At 39.5% G+C, this 23,335-nt stretch overlaps 1 protein-coding gene across 22 annotated transcripts in view; it reads left to right on the top strand.

Moving 5' to 3' along the window:
• Window positions 1-23,335, top strand: part of Sgms1 (sphingomyelin synthase 1) — a 381,142-nt gene that overhangs the window by 130,252 nt on the left and 227,555 nt on the right. Inside the window, exon 1 of one of the 22 annotated variants that reach the window (XM_087185563.1) lies at window positions 19,231-23,078. The exons of the other annotated variants lie outside the window; for them this stretch is intronic. The gene's annotated coding sequence lies outside the window, so the exon portion shown is untranslated. Of the gene's footprint in view, window positions 1-19,230; window positions 23,079-23,335 lie in introns of those variants that run through there. 22 annotated transcript variants of the gene reach the window in all.

Below are 23,335 nucleotides of genomic sequence, written 5' to 3'. Positions count from 1 at the left end.
CAAAGTGCTGTAATTTTCAGAGAAGAGGTCTTTGATTTCTTTCATTAGGTTGATTAGGTATTTCAGTTTTTTGGATGCTATTGTGAAAGGAATTGTTTGCCCTATTTCTCTCTCAGTGATTCTGTTGTTTGTGTGGAAGAAAGCTATTGATTTTTGTGTGTTGACCTTGTAACCAGCTACTTGACTGAATTTGGTTATTAAGTCTAGAAGACTTTTGGTGGAGTTATTGGGGTCTTCCATATAGAGTATCATGTCTTCTGCAAATAATGACAATTTGACTTATTCATTTTCTATCTGTATTCCTTTTATTTCTTTCTCTTGTCTAATTGGTTTGGGTAATGTTTCCAAAACTATATTGCACAGGAGTGGTGATAGTGGATATCCTTGTCTTGTTCCTGATTTTAGTGTGAAGGATTTCAGTTTTAGACCATTTAGTATGATATTGGCTGTTGGTTTTTCATAGATGGCTTTTATCAGATTGAGGGGGAGAATGTCTATTCCGATTATTTGTAGGGTTTTTATCATAAATGCATGTTGGATTTTGTCAAATGCTTTTTCTGCATCTATTGAGATGATCATATGGTTTTTGTCCCTGGCACTATCTGCGTATGTTGAACCATCCCCGCACCCCTGGGATGAATCCCACTTCGTCAGGGTGTATGCTCTTCTTGATGATATTCTGCATTCTATTTGCCAGTATCTTATTAAGGATTTTTGCGTCTATGTTCATTAGTGAGATTGGCCTATAGTTTTCTTTTTCGGTTGGGTGTTTCTCTGCTTTGGGGATCAAGGTGATGTTTGCTTCCAGGAATAATTTCAGGAGTATTGCTTCCCTTTCTATTTCATTCAAGAGTTTCGACAGTAGTGGCAGTAGTTCCTCTCTAAATGTCTTAAAAATTCAGCAGTGAAGCCATCAGGACCCGGATCGTGCTGTTTTTTATCACAGTAGCTTTGTAGTATAGTTTCAAGTTGGGGGTTTTGTTACCCCCAGCCATGTGTCTGTTGCGTAAAATTGCTTTTGGTATTCTGGGGCTTTTCTTGTTCCACATGAATGTTTGGATTATTTTCTCAAGGTCCATGAAGTATGCTGCTGGGATTTCAATTGGGTTTGCATTGAGTCTATATAGCAATTTTGGAAGTATGGCCATTTTCACTATGTTGATCCTTCCCACCCAGGAGCAAGGGATGTCTTTCCATTTTCTGATATCATCTTTAATCTCTCTTTTCAGAGTGCTATAGTTTTCAGAAAAGAGGTCTTTGATTTCTTTTGTTAGTTTGATTCCTAGGTATTTCAGTTTTTTGGATGCTATTGTGAAAGTAATCATTTCCCCTATTTCTCTCTCAGTGAGTCTGCCATTTGTGTAGAGGAAAGGTATTGATTTTTGTGTGTTGACCTTTTATCTAGCTACTTTAGTGAATTTGGTTATTAAGACTAGAAGACTTTTGGTGGAGTTCTTGGGGTGTTCTATATCGAGTGTCATGTCATCTGCAAATAATGACAATTTGACTTCTTCATTTCTTATCTTTATTCCTTTTATTTCTTTCTCTTTTCTAATTGCTGTGGCTAATGTTTCCAAAACTATATTGAGCAGGAGTGGTGGTAGTGGACATCCTTGTCTTGTTCCTGATTTTAGTGTGAAGCATTTCAGTTTTTGACCATTTAGTATGATATTGGTTGTTGGTTTTTCATAGATGGCTTTTATCAGATTGGGGTAGAGACCATGTATTCCATTTTTTTGTAAGGTTTATATCATAAATGTGTGTTGGATTTTGTCAAATTATTTTTTGCATCTATTACGGTGATGATATGGTTTTTGTCCTTGGCTCTATTTATACAGTATATTACATTGATTGATTTGCATATGTTCAACCATCCCTGCATCCCTCGGATGAATCCCACTTGATCAGGGTGTATGATCTTCATGATCTTCTGCATTCTATTTGCCAGTATCTTATTAAGGATTTTTGCATCTATGTTCATTAGTGAGATTGGCCCATAGTTCTCTTTTCAGTTGGGTCTTTCTCTGCTTTGGGGATCAATGTGATGCTTGCTTCTAGGAATGAATTCGGGAATATTGCTTCCCTTTCAATTTCATTGAAGCATTTAACTAGTAGTGGCAGTAGTTCCTCTAAATGATTTGTAGAATTCAGCAGTGACGCCATCAGGACCTGAGCTTTTCTTAGTTGTTAAGTTTTTAATTACGTTTTCAATTTCATTGATTGATGTTGGGTTGTTCAGAATTTTTAGGTCTTCGTTCAACTTTGGTAATTCATGAGTTATCTATGAACCTATCCATTTCTTCTGTATTTTCCATCTTGGCATAAAAGTTCTTGAAGTAGGTATTGATGATTATCTGGATTTCTGCTGCTTCCTTTGAAATTTTATTGTTTTCATTCCTAATTGCATGAATTTGGGCCATTTCTTTCCTTTTTCTGATAACGGTTGGCTAAGGGTTTGTCAATTTTGTTGATTCTTTCATAGAACCAACTGTTGGCTTCATTGAGTTTTTGTATTATTCTCTTAGTCTCCATTGCATTGATTTCTGATGTGATCTTTATAATTTCCTGCTTTGTATGAGCTTTGGGTTTGTCCTGCTTTTCTTTTTCTAGAAGCTTGAGGTTCAGCATCAAGTTGTTTAATTGGGCTCACTCTGTTTTCCTAATATGTGTATTCAGGGCTATGAATTTCCCTCATAAGACTGCTTTCATTGTGTCCCATACATTCCGATATGTTGTATTGGCATTGTCATTTAATTGTAGGAACTCTCTGATTTCTTCTTTTACTACCTCTGTGACCCATTGGTTATTCAGAAGTGTGTTGTTCAATTTCCATGTGTTTTTGAAATTTTTGTGGTTTCTTTTGCTATGGACCTCCAATTTCATCACATTATTGTCTGATAATATATAGGGGATAACCTCAATTCCTTTGCAGTTACCTAAATATGTTCTATGAGCGAATATGTTGTCTACTGTGGAGAAGGACCCATGTGCAGCTGAAAAGAATGTGTATTCTGATTTTGTGGGATGGAACACTCTGTAAACATCTGGTAAATTCATTTGTTCAAGAGTTTCATTGAATTCTATTATTTTGTTGTCTAGTTGATCTGTTTGTGATAGTCAGGTATTGAGGTCCCCCACTACTATTGTATTAGTTCTAATACGATTTTTCATGTCCATTAGTATTTGTTTTATATAGTTGGGTGCACTAGTGTTTGGTGCATAGATATTTATGATTGTCATCTCTTCCTCTTGGATTATTCCATTTACAAAGACGTAGTATCCTTGTTTGTCTCTGTTAATGAGTGTTGGTTAGAAATCCACTTTATCTGCAAAGAGGATACATACTTTTGCTTTTCAGGGGTGGTTCCTATTGCATGGAGTATTGTTTTCTACCCTTTAACTTTCAGTCTATGAGTTTCTTTTTGAATTAAATGTGTTTCTTTTATGCAGCATATTGTTGGATCTTGCTTGACCCAATCTGCCAGTCTATTTCTTTTGATTGATGAATTGAGCCCATTAACATTGGTGGTTATAAGTGATATGTATTGAGTTATTATTGGCATGACTTTTTGTTTTTGTTGGATTCCCCCCCATGCTTTAATTTCTTTTCATCCCTGGTGGATTCATTTTGCTGGCCTTTCTGGGGTTGTGATCCCTGTTGTCTTTTTCTAGGATTTTGTCTAAAATTTTTTGGAGTGCTGGTTTGGTATTCATGAATTTCCTCAGGTGCTCTTTGTCATGAAAGTATCTTACTTCTCCATCACTTTTGAAAGATAGTTTTGCATGGTCCATTAATCTAAGTTGTAGGCCGTTTTCCTTTAGTGCTTGCAATACTTCACTCCAAGCTCTTTGTTCCTTGAGAGTTTGCATTGAGAAGTCTACTGTGATTCTGATGAGCTTTCCTCTGTATGTGATTTGTTTCTTTTCTCTACCTGCTTGTAGAACTTTGTTCTTCTGTTGGATTTCTGGAATCTTAACAGTTACATGCCTATGTATACATTTTTTTTGATCAAGGCTATTTGGAGTCCTATATGCCTCACTTAAGTTGTCAAGTTCTTTTCACCTGCTTGGGAAGTTTTCTGCCATCACTTCTGTGAAGTTTTTTTTTTTTGTACCGCAGATTGAACTTGGCTCCTTGCGCTTTCGAGGCAGGCGGTGATATGAAAAGTTTATGTCCTCTGCACTCTCTCCTGTTTCTTCATTGACTCCAGTCAGTCTTATGTTATTTTTCTTTGCATTGTCTAGCAGCTGCTGGATTGATTTCTTGTGGTCCCTTACAATTTTAAAGAAATTTTTGTTTACCTGGTCACTATTTGCAATCTTATCTTCTATATTTGAAATTGTGTCTTCACATTGGCTCATTCTGCTGTGTAGACTTTCAATGGATTTTTTTAATCTCCTGAAAATCTCTTTGTATCTGTTTTATGGATTCCATTTTTTTCCTATGTCGGGAGTCCGTCATGTTCCTCAGCTCCTGTATTTTTTTCATCTCTTTCTTCTCCAGATTTATTAATCATGTTTTACACTATGGGCACAATCTCTTCTCTTATGTGAGAAATAATTTCTGATTTCATTTTTCCATATCCTCTTTTGTTGCTAGTTCAGGGAGTCCTGGTGGTTGAGTATCAGATTGTTCCATCTCGTTTCCCTTTGAGGTTTGTGTAGGTGATCTGGAAGTCTGGCTCTGATGCTTGTTTTCAGATCTTCTCATTTCTATGGGTAATGGGGGGCTTGGGGTTTGGAGGGATGCTTCTAGCACCCTCGTGTCTCCCCTCCTCTGTGCTGGGAGTAGAGCTAGGTTGGCCTCAAGCCTCCTTCTCTGCACTGGGAGTTTTGGTACATTGACCTGGAAGCCTGCTCTGGGCAGGGAACTGCAGCATGTCGACCCGGAAGCCTCCTCTGTTGAAAGTCGGGGTAGGTTGCCTTCGAAGCCTCCTACTCTGCACTGGGAGCTGTGGCATGTTGACTTGGAAGGCTCCTACTCTGCACTGGGAGCTGTAGCATGTTGACCCAGAAGCCTCCTCTGTGCTGGGAGTTGTAGCACGTCTACCCGGAAGCCTCCTCTGTGCTGGGAGCACAGGTTGGTTGGCTCAGCAGCCTCCTACTTTTCACTGGGTGCTGCAACATGTTGACCCGGAAGCCTCCTCTGTGCTGGGAGCTGTAGCACATTGACCTCTTCATTTTTTTTTATTTCTTTTTCTTTTCTAATTGCTGTGGCTAATTTTTCGAGAACTATATTGAACAGCAGTGGTGATAGTGAGCATCCTTGTCTTGTTCCTGATTTTAGTGTGAAAGTTTTTAGTTTTTGACCATTTAGAACAATGTTGCCTGTTGGCTTTTCGTAGATAGCCTTGTGATTAAGGCTTTCAATGTAGAAGATTCCAGTTACCTGATAGACTTTTTCCTTCAGTTGATCATTCTAGGCCAGTGCTGCTCTGAGGGTCAATCTAAGATGAAATCACTTCACCAAAAACACAAAAGCTAGTGGAACTAAGTGGTATTTGACAGGCTGTCAGTCATGCTCTGGAAGATCCCCGAATGGAGGAATCTTAAAGCAGGTGGGACATTTAAACCCTATACCCTATGGCAGGGATGATGAACCTTTTAGAGCTTTCAGTGATAACAAATAGCCAGTTGCAGCACATGTGCCATAGGTTCGCCACCACTGCCCTATGCCCTCATTTGTGTGAGCCTGCTCGCTCCAAGTATATTATCACTTTAATAAACTTTGCTGCTGTGACTTTGTTGTAGCATGCCATGTCCAATTCCTTTGTTGCAGAAAAGAACCTGGGAACCTATCCCGAACCCCATATCTCATGGTAAGAATATAGGAAATGATCCTAGAGATGAAATATGAAAATATTATATCTCCCAACCTGTTAACTGTCTGATTTACTGAGTTTGTATTCTCTAAAAATGCAAGAATGAATTCTAGGAACAATGGAGGTTAAGAGTGGGGATATGTTTATAGATAGGATAGCTTCTGAGAGGCCGGAGGAATCCTGAATGGGTAGTTGGAGGCCCCACTTTACAGAGGAGTTTTATAGAGCAACCCACGTGGGTACAATGTGGGTCACAGCCATGATCAACCAAGAAGGTTACAAGTATAGTCACTTAGGTAATAGTGGTCCACTTCGGAAACAAGTCATGTAACAAAGTGTGCGTGGAAAGAACAAAGACTTCTTCCAAGCAACGATGGGTTCAGAGGTCCTGATCACCCACTGGGGTGTCTATCTAGACTAATGTCTATCTAGACTTCATTAGGCCCAGTGTTTGTCCTGTGGGAAAGTATACAGGTCTGGTCATCTTGTCTTTATCTTGAGGCCTGGTCTCTAGCAGATGTATCTCTGGTCACAGTTGGGATCTGTTTCACCTTTGTCTTGACTCTCTAGAGGGCCTAGCTCCATCTGACTGCCTGCAGTATTTCTGTCTGACTTAGCTGTCTACAATAGTAGTCTTCTTCTTCTTCTTTTTTTTTTTTTTTTTTTGCTTAAATTCTTTTTTTGGTACATTTTTGGTATACAGTATGTTTACATTTATCATTGGGTGCTTGTACCTGTACATGATGTATCTTAGTTCTTATTTTTTCCCCATTACCTGTGTGCCCTTCACCCCTCCACCCTTCCCTATTTACATACTTTTCCATTTTTTTTTCTTTTCTCATAATTTTTCCTTTCCCCATCTCCTCCCACCACCCCTACTCCTTTGAACCTTTTCCTATTTCAAAGTATCAATTATTAGTTATTAATCCTTATTTACACTCTCAGTTTCTCACACTAGAGAAACTATTCAGTAGATATAAATGACTCTTGTTTCTCGTTCTTTATGGCTGAGTAGTACTCGATTTTATAAAAAAACCACATCTTCTTTATCCAGTTTCCAGTTGATGGGCACTTGGGCTGTTTCCAAGCTTTAGCTATTACAAACTGTGCCTCAATAAACATGGGTACACATATATCACTGTGGTATGATTCTTTTAATTTGCCGGGGGGGAGATACCCAGCAGGGGAATAGCTGGGTCAAATGGGACATCTAGCCCTAGTTCTTTGAGGTATCTCCACACTGATTTCCATAGTGGTTGCACCAGTCTACACTCCCACCAACAATGGAGAAGGGTTTCTTTCTCTCCACACCCCCGCCAGCATTTGTTATTGGTTGATTTCTTGATAGTAGCCAGTCTTTCTGGGGTGGAATCTCAGTGTTGTTTTCATCTGCATCTCTCAAATGACCAGTGATGTTGAGCATTTTTTAATATTTTTATTTGCTGCTTTTACTTTTTTGTCTGAGAAATATCTGTTCATTTCAGATGCCCATTTTTGAATTGGGTCTTTGAATTTGGGGCGGTCTGATTTTTTTCAGTTCTTCATAGATTTGAGATAACTTTTTCTGAGTTACAGCTGCTAAAATTTTTTTCCCATGTTGTAGGTTGTCTGTTAGCTCTGTTGGTAGTTTCTCTTGCAGTGCAGAAGCTTTTTAATAAGATGAGATTCCCAGTTGTTGATCCTTTATGCTTGTTCCCGTGCTACTCAGGTTTTGTTCATAAAGTCTTTTCCTATGCCAATATCTTCAAGAGTTGTACCTAACTTATCTTCCAGCAAGTTTAGTGTTCCTGTCTTAATATTTAGATCTTTAATCCACTTAGATCTTAATTTAGTGCATGGTGATAGATATGGGTCTAGTTTTAATCTCTGGCAGGTTGAAATCCAGTTTTTCCAACACCATTTATTAAATAGGCTATCGTATAATAGTAGTCTTCTAAGGATCTTTATGTTGGGGGGGTAACCAGGGATCGAACTCAGGGCCTTGTGCTTGTGAGGCAGGCACAGTGCCACTGAGGTAAATCCTTGACCTTTCTAAGGATCTTGATATGAATGAAGTACTGTGTGTACCAGCCTCTCACCACCATTGTGTTTCTGTTAAGTAATTTAATCCTGGTGTAGGTAAAGTTTTTACTTGTATTTAAAAAAAGAAAATAAATTATCCAAACTGGGCATGGTATAATCCCAGTACTCAAGAAGCTGAGGCAGAAGAATACTGAGTTCAACGAAGCCTGGACTATATATAATGAGACTCCTCTCAAAAAACCTCTCTGTCCCTGTCTCTGTCTCTGTCTTTTGTTTCTGTCTCTGTGTGTATGTGTGTGTTTGTCTTCCTGTCTGCTTGTGTTTGTCTGTGTATGTCTTTCTTTCTCTCTGTCTGTCTCTCTGTCTCTGTCTTTCTGTCTCTGTCTCTCTCTTTCTCTCTTTATCCCCTCCCCATTCTCCAGAATCTAATTATAATTGAAAGGCACAGAAATATCCAGTCCACCGTATTTCCTGAATTGGGAAGTAGGCAGATGATTTAAAAAAAAAAAGGAAAACAGTTTTCTGCATACACCCTTTATCAGTTTTCTTAAACTCTTTGTACTTTAAATGATAAATTCCTTTATTTCACTTAAGGATAAGAAAATAATGAAATAGTGAGCTCTTTGAAAGCTTACTAAGCCACATTTAGACTCATATCACATTTTCTGTCCCTATACTTTTGTCTAGGTTCTTTTTCTGATTAATCTATTGAATATTACTCTCTTGGAAACTGGAATTACTACTGTTAGAATAACTTATTAGAACAGAGTACTTATTCAGCAGCAGTTTACTATGCCTCTCAGTCTATTTTCTGTCAAAAGTGTCATTTTTCTTTCTACCCATAACCCTGGACAGAGATTCAGTAGAGTCTCTGCCTTTGGATGCCTTTCTACTTCACATTGAGTGCAGAAAATAAATGTTTGCTGTTGTGAATTGGAAGCATCATCTCTGTATGCACCATGTCTTCACATTTCACATCCCCTTAGTAGGCACAGAGTGCAGCGTAAGTTTTGTTTATAGAATGTTAAGTTGCCTTGGGCTTTGGGATATGACAACAAATATGTCGGGATGGATGTCAAGTGAGACTGCTGATTTAATAGATTTTAAAAATTCTTTCTGTAGCAGAATAACCATATAGGCGACCATATCTTTTTAGAGGCTGCACACTTCTGACAGGTGTATCTGTGTGTGTGTATTTCATGACGAAATTGGTACATACAGTAGGCATGTTTTTACAGTCTTTATGCTTTGTAGGTTACAGGAGTAGTATTTGTAATACTAGCATAATCTTAGGAAGGCAGGCACTGCAGACATTCCTAGGAAACACTAAGCTGTTTGTCTAAAATATAAACAACAGAAAGTTCTGTGGCTTTTCTTTTCTTTTTTTTTTTATTAAATTCTTTTATTGGTACATTATAGGTATACAACACAATTACATTTCTCATTGGGAATTGTACCTTTACATAATGCATCTTGGTTCTTATTTTTTCCCCATTGGTAGCCCTCCATTCACCCCCTCCACCCCTCCCTATTTACAAAGACTTTATTTCCATTTTTTCCATTTCTCATCATTTTTCCTTTCCCTTCTTTCCTTTCCCCTGCCCCTCCCACTACCCCTACCCCTTTGGACCTTTTCTTCCTATTTTGCACTATCGATTATTGATTCTTATCATCGGTACATATTAGATATACAATATAATGACATTCATCATTGGAAATTTGCAGCTTTACATAATCTCTCTTGGTTCTTATTTTTCACCCTTCCCCAGCCCTCCCTTCAAGCCCTCCATTCCTCCCTATGTAAAAAGATTTTGTTCCTACTTTTCCACTTTCTCATATTAATCCCATTCCCTTCTATCCTTTCCCCTAGCCCTCTCACTTCCTTCCCCTTTGCCCCTTTTCTTCCCATTTCACATTACCTATTATACATTTTAGTCCTTATTTACACTTTCAGTTTCACACCAGAGAAACTATTCGGTATTTATACATGTATGTCCTATTTATTTCACATAAGAGTATCACCTCAATGTGCATCCACTTAGCTATAAATGTCTCTAATTTCTCATTTTTTATGGCTGAGTAGTACTCCATTTTATTTAAAAAACCACATTTTCTTTATTCACTCTCCAGTTGATGGACATTGAGGCTGTTTCAGAGTTTTAGCTATCACAAACTGTGCTGCTAAGAACATGGGTGCACATATATCACTGTGGTATGATTCTTTTAATTCTTTGGGGAAGATCCCTAGCAATGGAATAGCAGGGTCAAATGGGACTTCCAGTCCTAGTTCTTTGAGGTATCTCCACACTGATTTCCACAGTGGTTGCACCAGTCTACACTCCCACCAGCAGTGGAGCAGGGTTCCTCTTTCCCCATAGCCCTGCCAGCGTTTGTTATTGGTTGATTTTATTATAACAGCTGTTCTTTCTGGAGTGAAATGGAATCTCAGTGTTGTTTTCATTTGCATCTCTCGAATGACCAGTGTTGTTGAACATTTTTTCATGTATTTATTTGCTATTTCTACTTCTTTGTCTGAGAAATGTCTGTTCATTTCAGATGCCCATTTTTGGATTGCGTCTTTAAATTTGGGAGGTCTGATCTTTTCAAGTTTTTTATAGATTCGAGATAGTAGACTTTTGTCTGAGGAAGAGCAGGTGAAGATTTTTTTCCCACATTGTGGGTTGTCTCTTCACACTGCCGGTGGTTTCTCTTGCTGTGCTGAAGCCTTTTAATAAGGAGAGATCCTACTTGTTGATTGTTTGTGCTAGTTCACAGGTAACTGAGGTTTTGTTCATACAATCTTTTCCTACACCGATGTCTTCAAGGGTTCTACCTAACCTCTGTTCCAACTGGTTCAGAGTTTCTATTTTAATATTTAGATCATTAATCCATTTTGATTTTAATTTAATGCATGGTGAGAGATACAGGTTTAGTTTTAATCTTTGGCAAGTTGAAGCGTAATTTTTCCAGTACCATTTATTAAAGAGGCTATCTTCTCTCCAGTGAGGGTGTTTGGCTCCTTTATGAAAGATGAGATGGCTGAGTGTGGCTGGTGTTGTTTCTGTATCTTCTAATCTGTTCCACTGGTCCTCAAGCCTGTTTCTTTACCAGTACCATGCTGTTTTTATCACAGTAGCTTTGTAGTATAGTTGCAGGTTGAGGATTGTGATACCTCCTGCCATGTCTCTGTTACCTAAAATTGCTTTTGCTATTCTGGGTCTCTTCTTGTTCCAAATGAATTTTTGGATTTTTTTCTCAAGGTCCATGAAGTATGCTGTTGGGATCTCAATTGGAATTGCATTAAATCTATATAGCAGTTTTGGAAGTATGGCCATTTTCAGTATATTAATCTTTCCTACCCAGGAGCAGGGGATGTCTGTCCATTTTCTGATATCATCTTCAATCTGTCTTTTCAGAGTCCCATAGTTTTCAGAGAAGAGGTCTTTGATTTCTTTCGTTAGGTAGATTCCTAGGTATTTCAGTTTTTTGGATGCTATTGTGAAAGGAATTATTTGCCCTATTTCTCTCTCAGTGAGTCTGTCATTCGTGTAGAGGAAAGCCATTGATTTTTGTGTGTTGACCTTGTAACCAGCTACTTGACTGAATTTGGTTATTAAGTCCAGAAGACTTTTGGTGGAGTTCTTGGGGTCTTCCATATAGAGTATCATGTCATCTGCAGATAATGACAATTTGACTTCTTCATTTCCTATCTTTATTCCTTTTATTTCTTTCTCTTGTCTAATTGCTGTGGCTACTGTTTCCAGAACTATATTGAACAAGAGTGGTGATAGTGGACATCCTTGTCTTGTTTCTGATTTTAATGTGAAAGATTTCAATTTTTGACCATTTAGTATGATATTGGTTGTTGGTTTTTCATAGATGGCTTCTATCAGTTTGAGGTAGAGACCATCTATTCCAATTTTTTGTAGGGTTTTTATCATAAATGCATGTTGGATTTTGTCAAATGCTTTTTTCTCCATCTATGGAGATAATCATATGGTTTTTGTCCTTGGCTCTATTGATATAGTGTCTTACATTGATTGATGTGTGTATGTTGAACCTTCCTTGAATCCCTGGGATGAATCCCACTTGATCAGGGTGTATGATCTTCTTGATGATCTTCTGCATTCTATTTGCCAGTATCTTATGAAGGATTTTTCATCTATGTTCATTAGTGAGATTGTCCTATAGTTCTCCTTTTCGGTTGGGTGTTTCTCTGCTTTGGGGATCAAGGTAATGCTTGCTTGCAGGAATGAATTTGGGAGTATTGCTTCCCTTTCAATTTCATTGAAGAGTTTAAACAGTAGTGGCAATAGTTCCTCTCTAAATGTCTTGTAGAATTCAGCAGTGAAGCCATCAGGGCCTGGGATTTTCTTAGTTTTTAAGTTTTTAATTACATTTTCAATTTCATTGTTTGATATTGGGTGGTTCAGAATTTTTATGTCTTCTTCGTTCAACTTTGGTAATTCATATGTATCTAGGAATCTGTCCATTTCTTCTGTGTTGTCCATCTTATTGGCATATAGGTTCTGGAAGTAGGTATTGATGATCCTCTGTATTTTTGCTGGGTCTGTTGTAATTTCACCCTTTTCATTCCTAATTGCATGGATTTGGGCCTTTTCTTTCTTTTTTCTGACAAGGTTGGCTAAGGGTTTGTCAATTTTGTTGATTCTTTCAAAGAACCAACTCTTGGCTTCATTGATTTTTTCTGTCATTCTGTTAGTCTCCATTGCATTGATTTCTCCTCTGATCTTTATAATTTCCTGCCTTGTATGAGCTCTGGGGTTGTCCTGCTCTTCTTTTTCTAGAAGCTTGAGGTTCAGCATCAGGTTGTTTAATTGATCTCACTCTGTTTTCCTAATATGCGAATTCACTGCTATGAATTTCCCTTGTAAGACTGCTTTCATTGTGTCCCTCAGATTCCGATATGTTGTATTGTCATTGTTGTTTAATTGAAGGAACTGTCTGATTTCTTCTTTAATTTCCTCTGTGACCCATTGGTTATTCAGAAGTGTGGTGTTCAATTTCCACGTGTTTATGAAATTTTTTGAGTTTCTTTTGCTATGGATCTCCAATTTCATCGCACTATGGTCTGATAATATGCATGGGATAACTTCAATTCCTTTGCACTTACTTAAACATGTTCTATGTGTGAGTATGTGTTCTATTTTGGAGAATGAGCCATGTGCAGCTGAGAAGAATGTGTATTCTGATTTTGTGGGATGGAAGACTCTGTAAACATCTGTTAAGTTCATTTGTTCCAGAGTTCAATTGAGTTCTAGTATTTCATTACTTATTTTTAGTCTAGTTGATCTATCTATGTGTGACAGTGGGGTGTTGAGGTCCCCCACTACAATTGTATTAGTGCATATATGACTTTTCATGTCCGTTAGTATTTGTTTTATATAGTTGGGCACACTAGTGTTTGGTGCATAGATATTTATGATTGTCATCTCTTCCTCTTGGATTGTTCCCTTTACAAGGATGTAGTGTCCTTCTTCGTCTCTCTTAATCAGTGTTGGTTTGAAATCTACTTGATCTGCAAAGAGGATAGCTACTCCTGTTTTTTTTTCAGGTTCCTGCCACATGGAGTATTGTTTTCTACCCTTTAACTTTCAGTCTGTGAGTTTCCTTTTGAATTAAGTGTGTTTCTTCTATGCAGCATATTGTTGGATTTTGCTTCTTGACCCATTCTGCCAGTCTATTTCTTTTGATTGGTGAATTGAGACCATTAATTTTGATGGTTATAACTGAAACATATTGACTTGTCATTTCCATGACTTTTTCTTTTTGTTAGGTGCTCCCCCTTTACATTTAATTTCTTGTCATGCCAGATGGGTTCATTCTGCTTTGCTTCCTGGGGTTGTGATCCTCAATGTCTGTTCCTAGGATATTGTGTAAAATTGTTTGGAGTGCTGGTTTGGTATTCACGAAGTTCCTAAGGTGCTCTTTGTCATGAAAGTATCTTATTTCTCCATCCATTTTGAAAGATAGTTTTGCAGGGTACATCAATGTGCATTGGAGGCTGTTTTCTTTTAGGGCTTGGAATATGTCACTCCAAGCTGTTCTTGCCTTGATGGTTTGTGTTGAGAAGTCTTCTGTGATTCTGATGGGCTTTCCTTTGTATGTGATTTGTTTCTTTTCTCTAACTGCTTGTAGAACTTTGTTCTACTGTTGAATTTCTGGAATCTTAACAATTATATGCCTATGTGTAGATTTTTTTTTTTAATCAAGGCTCTTTGGAGTCGTATATGCCTCACTTATCTGTATGTCAAGCTCTTTTCCCCTGCTTGAGAAATTTTCTGCCATTATTTCTGTGAAGAGATATTTTATGTCATCTGCCCTCTCTCCTGTTTCTTCATCGATTCCAATCAGTCTTGTGTTATTCTTCTTTGCATCATCTAGCAGCTGCTGGATTGATTTCTCATATTCCCTTATAATTTTGAAGCAGTTTTTCTTTCCCTGGTCACTAATTGCAATCTTATCTTCTATATCTGAAATTGTGTCCTCCCATTGGCTCATTCTGCTGTGTAGACTTTCAATGGAGTTTTTCGTGTCCTGGAAGTCTATTTGCATCTGTTTTATGGATTCCATTTGTTTCCTCTGCTGGGATTCCATCATGTTCCTGAGCTCCTTTCTAGATTTATTAATCATGTCTTGCACTAGGAGCACAATTTCCCCTATTATCTGAGAAATTATTTCTGATTTCATTTTTTCCACATCCCCTTTTGTTGCCAGTTCAGTGGGTCCAGGTGGTTGATTATCAGAGTGTTCCATCTCATTTCCCTTTGGGGTTGCTGTAGGTGATCTGGAAGTCTGGTCTTGAGACTCATTTATGTCTTTTCTCATTTTGACTGGTTTGGGGGCTGTTGGCGCCTGCACAGATTACCTCCTCTGAGTTGGGAGAGGTGGGACAGTGGCCGGGAGCAGCGGTAGGTATGGTGGCCCAAAAACCCTTTCCTGTGGGTTGGGAGCAGCGGGAAAGATGAAGTCCAGGAGCCCCTTCCTCTGGTCCATGAGCAGTGGGATGGCAGCTCAGAAGCCCCTCCCTCTGGGCTGGGAGTGGTGGGAGGGATGGTGGCCCGGAAGCCCCTTCCTCTGGGCCAGGAGCAGCGAGACAGAAGGTGGCCCAAAAGCCCTTTCCTCTGGGCTGGGAGCAGCAGGAGTGATGGTGGGCGGTAAGCCCCCTCCTCTGGACCAGGAGCAGTGGGAGGGCAGCTGAGAAGCCCCTACCTCTGGCCAGGAGCAGTGGGACTCAGTACCATGGCCTGGTCGTCTAGTGTCCTCTGCGTCTTCGTAGTGTGGAACCAGGTGCATGTACAGAGGAGTGGGGGGAGGGTCCAGTGGATTGCTGCTGGGCCGCAGGCTGACTCGGCGTGTTCCATGTGACCCGGGTCCTCAGCAGGGTTTGGGCAGACCCGCCTGCCCGCAGAGGGTTGACTTGGCGTGCTCCGTGCGACTCGGGACCCTGGCAGGGTGTCCCTCTGTGGCTTTTCTTCCTTCGAATAGCAAGTCCTAAGGATAGTTCTTATATAGATACAGTTCCCTATATCTCATAATCTTGGATTTTTTTGACTGTCAGTTTAGACAACAGTAGTGCTTTTCTTTCCAAATAGCTGAGCGTTTAGGTGCTTGGAAAAGGTGTAGAATTGGAGAAGCTTGCCAGAGATGGATGTGCTCTCCAGGGACTCTGGCCAGTCTTCTGGTCCAGGGTGCCATCATTCACTGGTGCACACTGCTTGGATGTGGGGGAAAGAATCACAGTCCCACTGCTCTGGTTTTGCAGGCCTGGACTAGTCAATTCATTGAGCACTGCAGGAACTGGCCCCATGAGCCTCCCAAGTCTCTGCTTTTACTGTAAACGTGTGCCATTGAAGGTTGTGATTTCTTTTTTTTTTTTTTGACATCCTTGCCAGCATGTGTTATTATTTGATTTTTGTTTTGTTTTTGTTTTTTTGTAGTGTGGCTTCTGCTGCCCATAGTTTCAAAATAATTTTTAATCTCCTCGATTTCAGTTTGGAACCTTTTCTTGAACTCTTAATTTTTGGCTAAACCGGTATTGGTGTTTTGTATTATTGGTTTAGGTCAGCTGACGTATTATTAGGGTCTTCTGTAAGCTCCCTGATTGTTTTGTTTAATGCTTCCATTTTCTTTTTAGTTATATCTTCTGTGATACTACTGAGCACTTGAAAATTATGTATCTTCTGTGATGCCACTGATCACTTCATTGATCTGGTTTTTTAATCTCCTGTTATCCTTTCAAATAATTTCGATGTCTGGGTTTTGCTTTCTTCTTTCTTAATGCCCTCATGATCAGCTTTGGGGGATTTGGGAGATTTACAAGGCAGTTTGTTGCCTTTTTTTCTCATATTTATATTGTTTTTGGTTTATTTGTTCATTTTGTTTTGTGGCTAGGTTTGTGGGTGCTTCAGTGGAAGAACTTCAGTGTTGTTATGGGAAGATCTCTTTAGTTAATCTGTTTTTCAGTGATGTACTCTGACATGGCTGCTAACTATAGTCCCAAGATCTGACTACCCCTATTAATTTGGGGGGGATTGTAGTGCAGTTGGCCCAGTACTCAATTCTCTGGGAATGGATTGCAATAATATTAATGTTACAAAGTTCATTGGGATGTTGGCACACAGGGAAAACCCATCAATAACAACAGTTATGGGACCCTGGCAATATCAAGCAAAGTAGCAACAATAATATTGCCTAAGACACAAGATTCAATAGTGTACCAAACTTAACCATTGAAAAGAAATCCATAATTATAGTATAAACACTAAGACAACCAAGACATTGACATACAGCAAGTATGAACTAAATGCAACAACTATACCTCCACTAATGATAGAAGGAAATTCAACAGTAATAACATACAGTTAGCTATCTAAAGACTAATATAGCTTATGATTATACTATTAAAGATACAGAATGATGGGAATGGGAGAATGCAAGAGGAAAAATTTGAATAATTAAACAGTGGTAGATGAGAAGAAGGAGTAAGAAGTAAGACAAAGGATCTCATTAAGGGGCAGAAGGATATTTATAGAATTAGATAAAAGTAACAGAAAAAAACAAGAAATAGGAGATAAAAGAGAAAAAGGGCAAAAAGAAGAAGAAAAAGAAATGTTATGGAGAATGAAAATAAGAAAGAAGAAAAAAGGAAAAAACAAAGAAGAAAGAGCAAAAAGAAAGAATAAAAAATCAAACAAGGAAGAAGGACAAAGGAAAATTCCCCAGACTTCAATAAGCCAGTGAAGAAGAAAGAAAAAAGTAAAAAGAATCCAAAAAGAGAAAAGAAAAATTCTCTGTGCTTTTGAACGAGTGATTTTCTTCCTGGCTGCAGTTTTGAGTCCAGTAATTAATGGTTTTCTCTACCTAGCCTTACGGCCTGCAGGTTTGTGAGGTGCCCTCCCCTTGCATTCCAGAGGCCCCTCTTTTATGGCAGGCCGTGGCAATGTTCAAACCGAGTCAAGTCCCTACTCATGCTGGTAGATAAGGCAGTCAGTCCACAAATCCATGCAGGATGTAGGCTGAAGGGTAAGGGCTGAAGTACTGTACTCACTGGCAGACCCAGTGCAACTCAAGCTGTGCCTGGCCTTCTGCCATGGGGAACAGGGTTTGTGTCCTGATCTGAGCTCAGGCCCCTCTTTCCAACCTGTTCCTTGTCCATGGCTGTCTCCTGTGGCTGGCTGTCACTCAGTCCCTCACCGGGGGAGGGTAACACTGGGTACCCTGAAATGAAGCTGTCCCCCAGTTGTTCTGGGTCCCAAATTCGAACAATCAGCCTCTTCCCAGAATGATGCCTGACCAAGCAATCTCCAGCAAGATGGCAGGTGTCTGCACCGGGATACCTATCTGGCTGTTGCCTGGTGTGTAGGGGGAGTGCCCTTGGAGTAAATCCCCACACTGTCCCCACAGATCACAGTGACTAAGGGCTCCTCCTGGGGTCTGTGTCCCTGGAGCCCTCAGTGTTCACCTTGCTTCTGCAGAGCCAGTCTTCCCTCCCACTGAGCTGTGAGCTGGGAACCTGGGAGAAAGTACAGGCTATTTTGTTTCCTTGTGTTGTGGACTGTTTCTCAGACTTACTCTGCCTGTAGATTTTAATTTTCCTGTCAATTCCTTCCCAATTCCAGGCAATCTACTCCTGTTTTCTTCCCCTAGTTGTTATTTTCTAGTGTCTACATTCCAGATATCAGAGTGGCAGAATTTTGCTGCCACTTAGCACTCAACCATCCAGATAAGTCATAACAAAAAAAGTTTGGCTTACAGTTCTAGAGTCTGGAAAGTCCATTAATATGGTGCTGTCACTTAGTGAGTGAGCGTCTCCTTGCTGTCTCATACATGGTGGAGGGCATTATATGGCGAAACAGAACTAGTATGATAGCTTGGGTTTTCCTTCCTCTGCTTTAAGCCACCAAAGCAGTCATGTGAGTCCCGCCCCAATGCCCTCATCTAATCCTCCCAAAGGCTTCAATGTATAAGCACTATGAACATATGAATTTGGGGATTGTTTCTAACACATGAACTAGGGGCAGGCATAGCAGTGGACAGTAACCAAAATGTTAGCTTTTCTTCTCTTTGTTAGGAAAACAATATTTTGCTTAGACTGCATCATTTAGAAATACCTATGACAAAACACAGCGGCACGTAGGCAGAAGCATAACTGCAGTGAATTGCATTTTTAGCATTTGTAGATAAATTGTATAAAATATCTTTTGTTTGGTGCCCATAGGGAGCTTTTTGATAACTTGTTTGTGTTTTTTGAAGTTAACAATGTGCTTATTTCCTTTCCTTGGGTAGGAGAAAAGTTGAAATGAGATTTGAGACTCAGTCTTGATATGTAGTTATTAGTCATGGGTTTGAAAAATATGTGTGGCATGACATTTCCTCTAGGATCACTTTGTAAACAAACTTTGCAGTTCCCTGGCAGCATTTTGTCATTGAAGCAGTACACATATACAATCCCAGCACTCTGGGAGGCTGAGATAGGAGGACTGCAAGTTTGAGCCCAGGCTAGATGATTTAAGGACTTAGTGAGACCTTGTATTAAAAAAAAAAAAAAAAAAAAAAGGAGGGTCAGTGCTGGGGATGTAGCTTAGTGTGAAGACTCTGGGTTCAATCCCATTACTGCAACAAACAGAACAAAACTCAGTTTCAGTTTCTGTGTGAAATAGCACTTAGGAATATGTGTAGTAAAGTACCTTATACTTAAAAAGTACACAGATATAATAAAACTGGGCTTAAGTGGCTTGATTTTAAGCTTAATACAAAGTTTAATAGTGATTTTATTAATTGATGAATGTGTGTTTAATATAATTTTAGAGTTATCATCATCTTTAAATCAATTTTTGTAATACCTTTTGGGTGACTGATGATTTGGGAGATATTTTAACATCCTCTATATCTATGACTTTGAGCTATTATATTTGCTTCTAGGTAGAAGAAGCCAGTGTGTCAGTTATACCTTATAGATCTGTTCCTACCTGAACTGGCTGTGAAGGACAGTTTTGGTTTGGAATGGGGTTGGAGAGAGAGTAATTTTGGAGACTGGAGGATTTGTCTGGGAGAGGGATACTTGTTTGGAAGCTACACTAGACTGAGTCTTTGGGTGGTCAGAGGACTGCACCAGTATCAGTGATCTTTGTAGATTGGAGCTAAGAGTGAAATTTTATTCACTTTGGTGACTTTTTCAGAGGCCTGACAACCATCTGTGGTTGTCAGTGTTTATTTTATCTTGTGTGCACTGTGTAACCAAGAAGCAGAGTCTTTCTCAATTGAAACCTGAGTTATGACAGAGAGAGGAAACAGTCAATCTAGAGCATGCATGACTAAGAGCCTGTGGTTCTTAACACCCTGCATTGGAGGAACTTAGTGTTCTTAGCAAACAGAATTGCAGTGGTAGCATTTGGTACGACTTGTGGTCATAAAACAGAAGCTAGTAAATACCCTATTCTGGTTTGGGTGTATTTCATATCACTCCTGGGGAGCTCCCTGGACCAGCTGTTCTGGAGGTTTGCTGGAAGTTCCAGTTAGGGGAAGTGTGGCTGGGTATAGTGCCCTCCCTCTCTTTCTCAAGTGTACCCATATCACCTGGGCTGCTTTGCGCTGCAAAGATCAGAGTACCTGTTGCCTGTTGTTAAGAAGGGGTCTTTCTTGAGAGGCCATGTGATTGATTGCAACAGCCAGCAGTGTGGCAAACATAGGCTGGAATAAGGTTTTGATAGTTCAAAATCTAGATTGCAAAACAGTTTGCATTTCTATTTGGGAGTCCTTGGATTTTATGAGTCACTAAATATAAATGGTGTCTATGTGCAAAAGTGCAACTACATAATATAGCACCCAGAGCAATATCTGCTTTTCTCAGCAGTTCCTACGTGACCCACAAGCTTCCCCAGAGATGGCTGAGGAGGCACTGCTGGACAAGAGCCAGCCTCACACCCAGCAAGCCCAGGTCATTGCCTTGTGTTCAGAGGGCTCCCAGAGGATTTTGGAAGCTGCACATATGGGAGTGTAGGAAAGACTTGGATCTCTCTGAAAAGAGACTGGCTGTTTTCTACAAGTTTTTCCCCTCCTTGCTCTCATTTCTTATTGATTTCCTAGCCGTTCCCATAGCAGCTGTTGCAAATGCTTGCTGCTTCTTGTGCTCCTAGTCTCCTTTAGCTCAGCTCTTGGCAGATGCTCTTAGGAATGAAGTCATAGAGGCAGAGCTTGCCCTTGCTCTCCCCTTCCCCAGCAGAGAATATCTACTTTGCCCCTAAGTAATAAAAGTATATCTGCTTTTGCCAAGCCAGTCTTGGTCTGACTTTATCATCTGTGGGCATGTCTTGTTTGCTATTTCCTCTCATCTCTTTCTGTCCTGCACCCATCCTCTCTCAGGTATCCAGACATCCTCCTGTTACACTTAGCTACTTTGTGATATGCTTCTTAAACTGGGCCACCTAACCCATGCCTCTGATCAATGTCTTTCCTGGTTAGACCCATCTGTCTCACAGTGCACTCCCTCAAAGCCCTATTGGGAACAGTATAATTTGAGAGTCAAACCTTGTACATTCACAAAAATTTATTGACTCACCTGTCATGCATCAGAGCTTGAGATGCCAATGCCAGGAGATGCAGAGGTGAATCAGGCTTTTGGGCCCATTGGAATGGAATAGGGGAGAGACATGGAGACAAAATAGCATTAGAGGTTTATAACAGAACATGTGCAGGCCAAAATGGGAGAGGAAGCAGTTCTACCTCGAAAGATGTTGTAAGTGTGGGCCTAGTCTCTCAAACAAGAAGGAGATGGTCATGGCAGAAATTAGCTAAAAGCCCGTGAAAGGTTCCTGTGTTCCTCTTTTCTGATAGGATTTCCTTGTGACCTGTCTAAAGCAGAGGAGACTTCTGTAACTAACTCAAGGATCTCTAATGGTGGCGTTTGCATAATTGTGGCATTTGGTTGGAAAGAACTTTTTGGGGCCTAGGTCTGTCCTTAAGGTAAATCACAAGAGTAATTGTCAGTTCCGCATATCTTTTATGTCAAGCTTTGACCTAAGGAGATGAGTAATCTTTGGTGAAGTTCTGCTTTGAGAACATTTTGGTTACGTTCTTAATACTCAGTGGTTCAGATGTTTGGCTGCCCTGTACTGTGGAGGGCCCAAGATAAGATAATCAGTCAGAGGATGGGGCTCACTCACATGTCCTCCCAGTCTTAATCTGATTGTGCTTTATCTTTCATTGTATATTTTCATTCATGATTAGTACTTGTGACAGTTAGTAATTATATGTGTATAAATCTTTCTCCCATTCTGAGTTTTTTTAAAGGCAAGAGCCACTGTTTTCTTGCTCACTATTTTATCCACCCTGCCTACATTGGACCTGACATATAATAAAGAAGAAATAAATAGAACCTGATAAATCAGCTTATCTGTCAAATGTGGTTTGCACATAGCAACCAGAAAGTAGATAATTGCCTTTTAATTTGGTCAGGGGAAAAGGGCAAAGTTTACCAAAGTTCTTCCAGCAGAAGATGTTTGTAATACCCAAAGCATGCTTTCAGTGTATGATGTGCTTTGATGGAACACTCTAGATGCGGATCACAGGAGTGGTTTAATAAATCTACACATGATAACATTTTATAGAACTGCATAAAAATGTAAAAACTGGTAAAATCTGAACAAGCCTGTAGATTAGTTAATAGTAAGGTACAATGTCAAGTTCCTGCTTTTGATAATATGTAGGATAGGGAGGAAGCTGGTTGAAGCATACATATGAACTCTGTTTTTATAAGTTCTCTGTGAGTTTAGCATTATTTCAAAACTAAAAGTTAAAAACATACAAGAAGATTGACTACAAGGATGTAGAGAACTTTTGGGAATGAATGAAGTATTCTATATCAGTTGTAGAAGGGATTACGTGTTTGTAAAAATTCAAAGAACTGTACATTAAAAAAGAATGAGTTGCTACATGCATGTTATCACTCAGTAAATCAGGTATCACCACCTGACCATCAACAAAAATTAATGATATGCAATGGCTAACATAACTGAAAGATTCAGGGTGTCTTCCACTTGTCTGTGGTTGCATGAGTTATATTAGTTATATGTGATGTCTCACTTCAACACAAGGGTGCAGTTCCTGCATTACCTTGGCCTCTAAGTCATGCAGATAACTAGTATTACAGGAGGTGGGGCTCTGTTGATCTTTGCTAAACAATCAACAGGAGATTAAAAATAAAAGCTGCTGGCTATAGCCATACTGGATATAGCCTTTAATAGTGAATATTTTAGTCAAATCTTTTTCCTGCTCTTCTGTTTCCTTTGCTACTGAGTCCTCACTAGAGTACAGTTGAATTTTCAGATTGTTTTAAACCTCAGTCATAATAACTGTGCTATTACACCTCCCAACCCTGATCAGTTATAAAATGTAAACAAAGAAAGCCAGTCTTCCTCCATTAGGATACTCCTTGTTAATTTAAAACTGAGATCACTAGATTGGTTTGGGTTTAATGCTGTCCAGTAGTTAACTTAGTTGAGTAAACACTTACTAATCTTTAACCATATGTCATACCTATTATGAGGTGTTGCATTTACACAGAGAAATGAGCCTCAGTCACTGTTTTCAAGGCATTCAACATCCAACCAGGTGGATCAGATCATGGGAAGCCCCTTATATTCAACACAGGGAAGAGCGCCAAGGGGGAAGTCTTTATCTAAGAGAGAGGATGCTTAAGTTGAGCCTTAATTGGTAAGTAGGTTTCTGTCTGGTGTGGAAGAGAGAGCTCCAGGTTCTTCAGGCAGAGGGAGCCAAGTGTTATGTGAAAGAAGGCTCTTGGAGTTGGGGAGCTGTGACATGGAAGGGCAAAGAGCTTTCTTCCTTCTCTTGACTAAATAATAGTTAAAATAAGAGCTATAAATATAGCAGTGGTGGTGAAGCTATGGCATGTGCTGCAGCTCTTGTGTGTGTCATTGAAAGCTCTAAGAGGTTTGCCATCACTGATATAT

Source organism: Heterocephalus glaber, unplaced genomic scaffold, assembly GCF_053883595.1.
Source record: "Heterocephalus glaber isolate CG9 unplaced genomic scaffold, H.glaber_assembly_v1.0 deba00001497, whole genome shotgun sequence".
Lineage (NCBI taxonomy): Eukaryota > Metazoa > Chordata > Mammalia > Rodentia > Bathyergidae > Heterocephalus > Heterocephalus glaber.
This window is presented reverse-complemented; position numbering and strand designations above follow the sequence as displayed.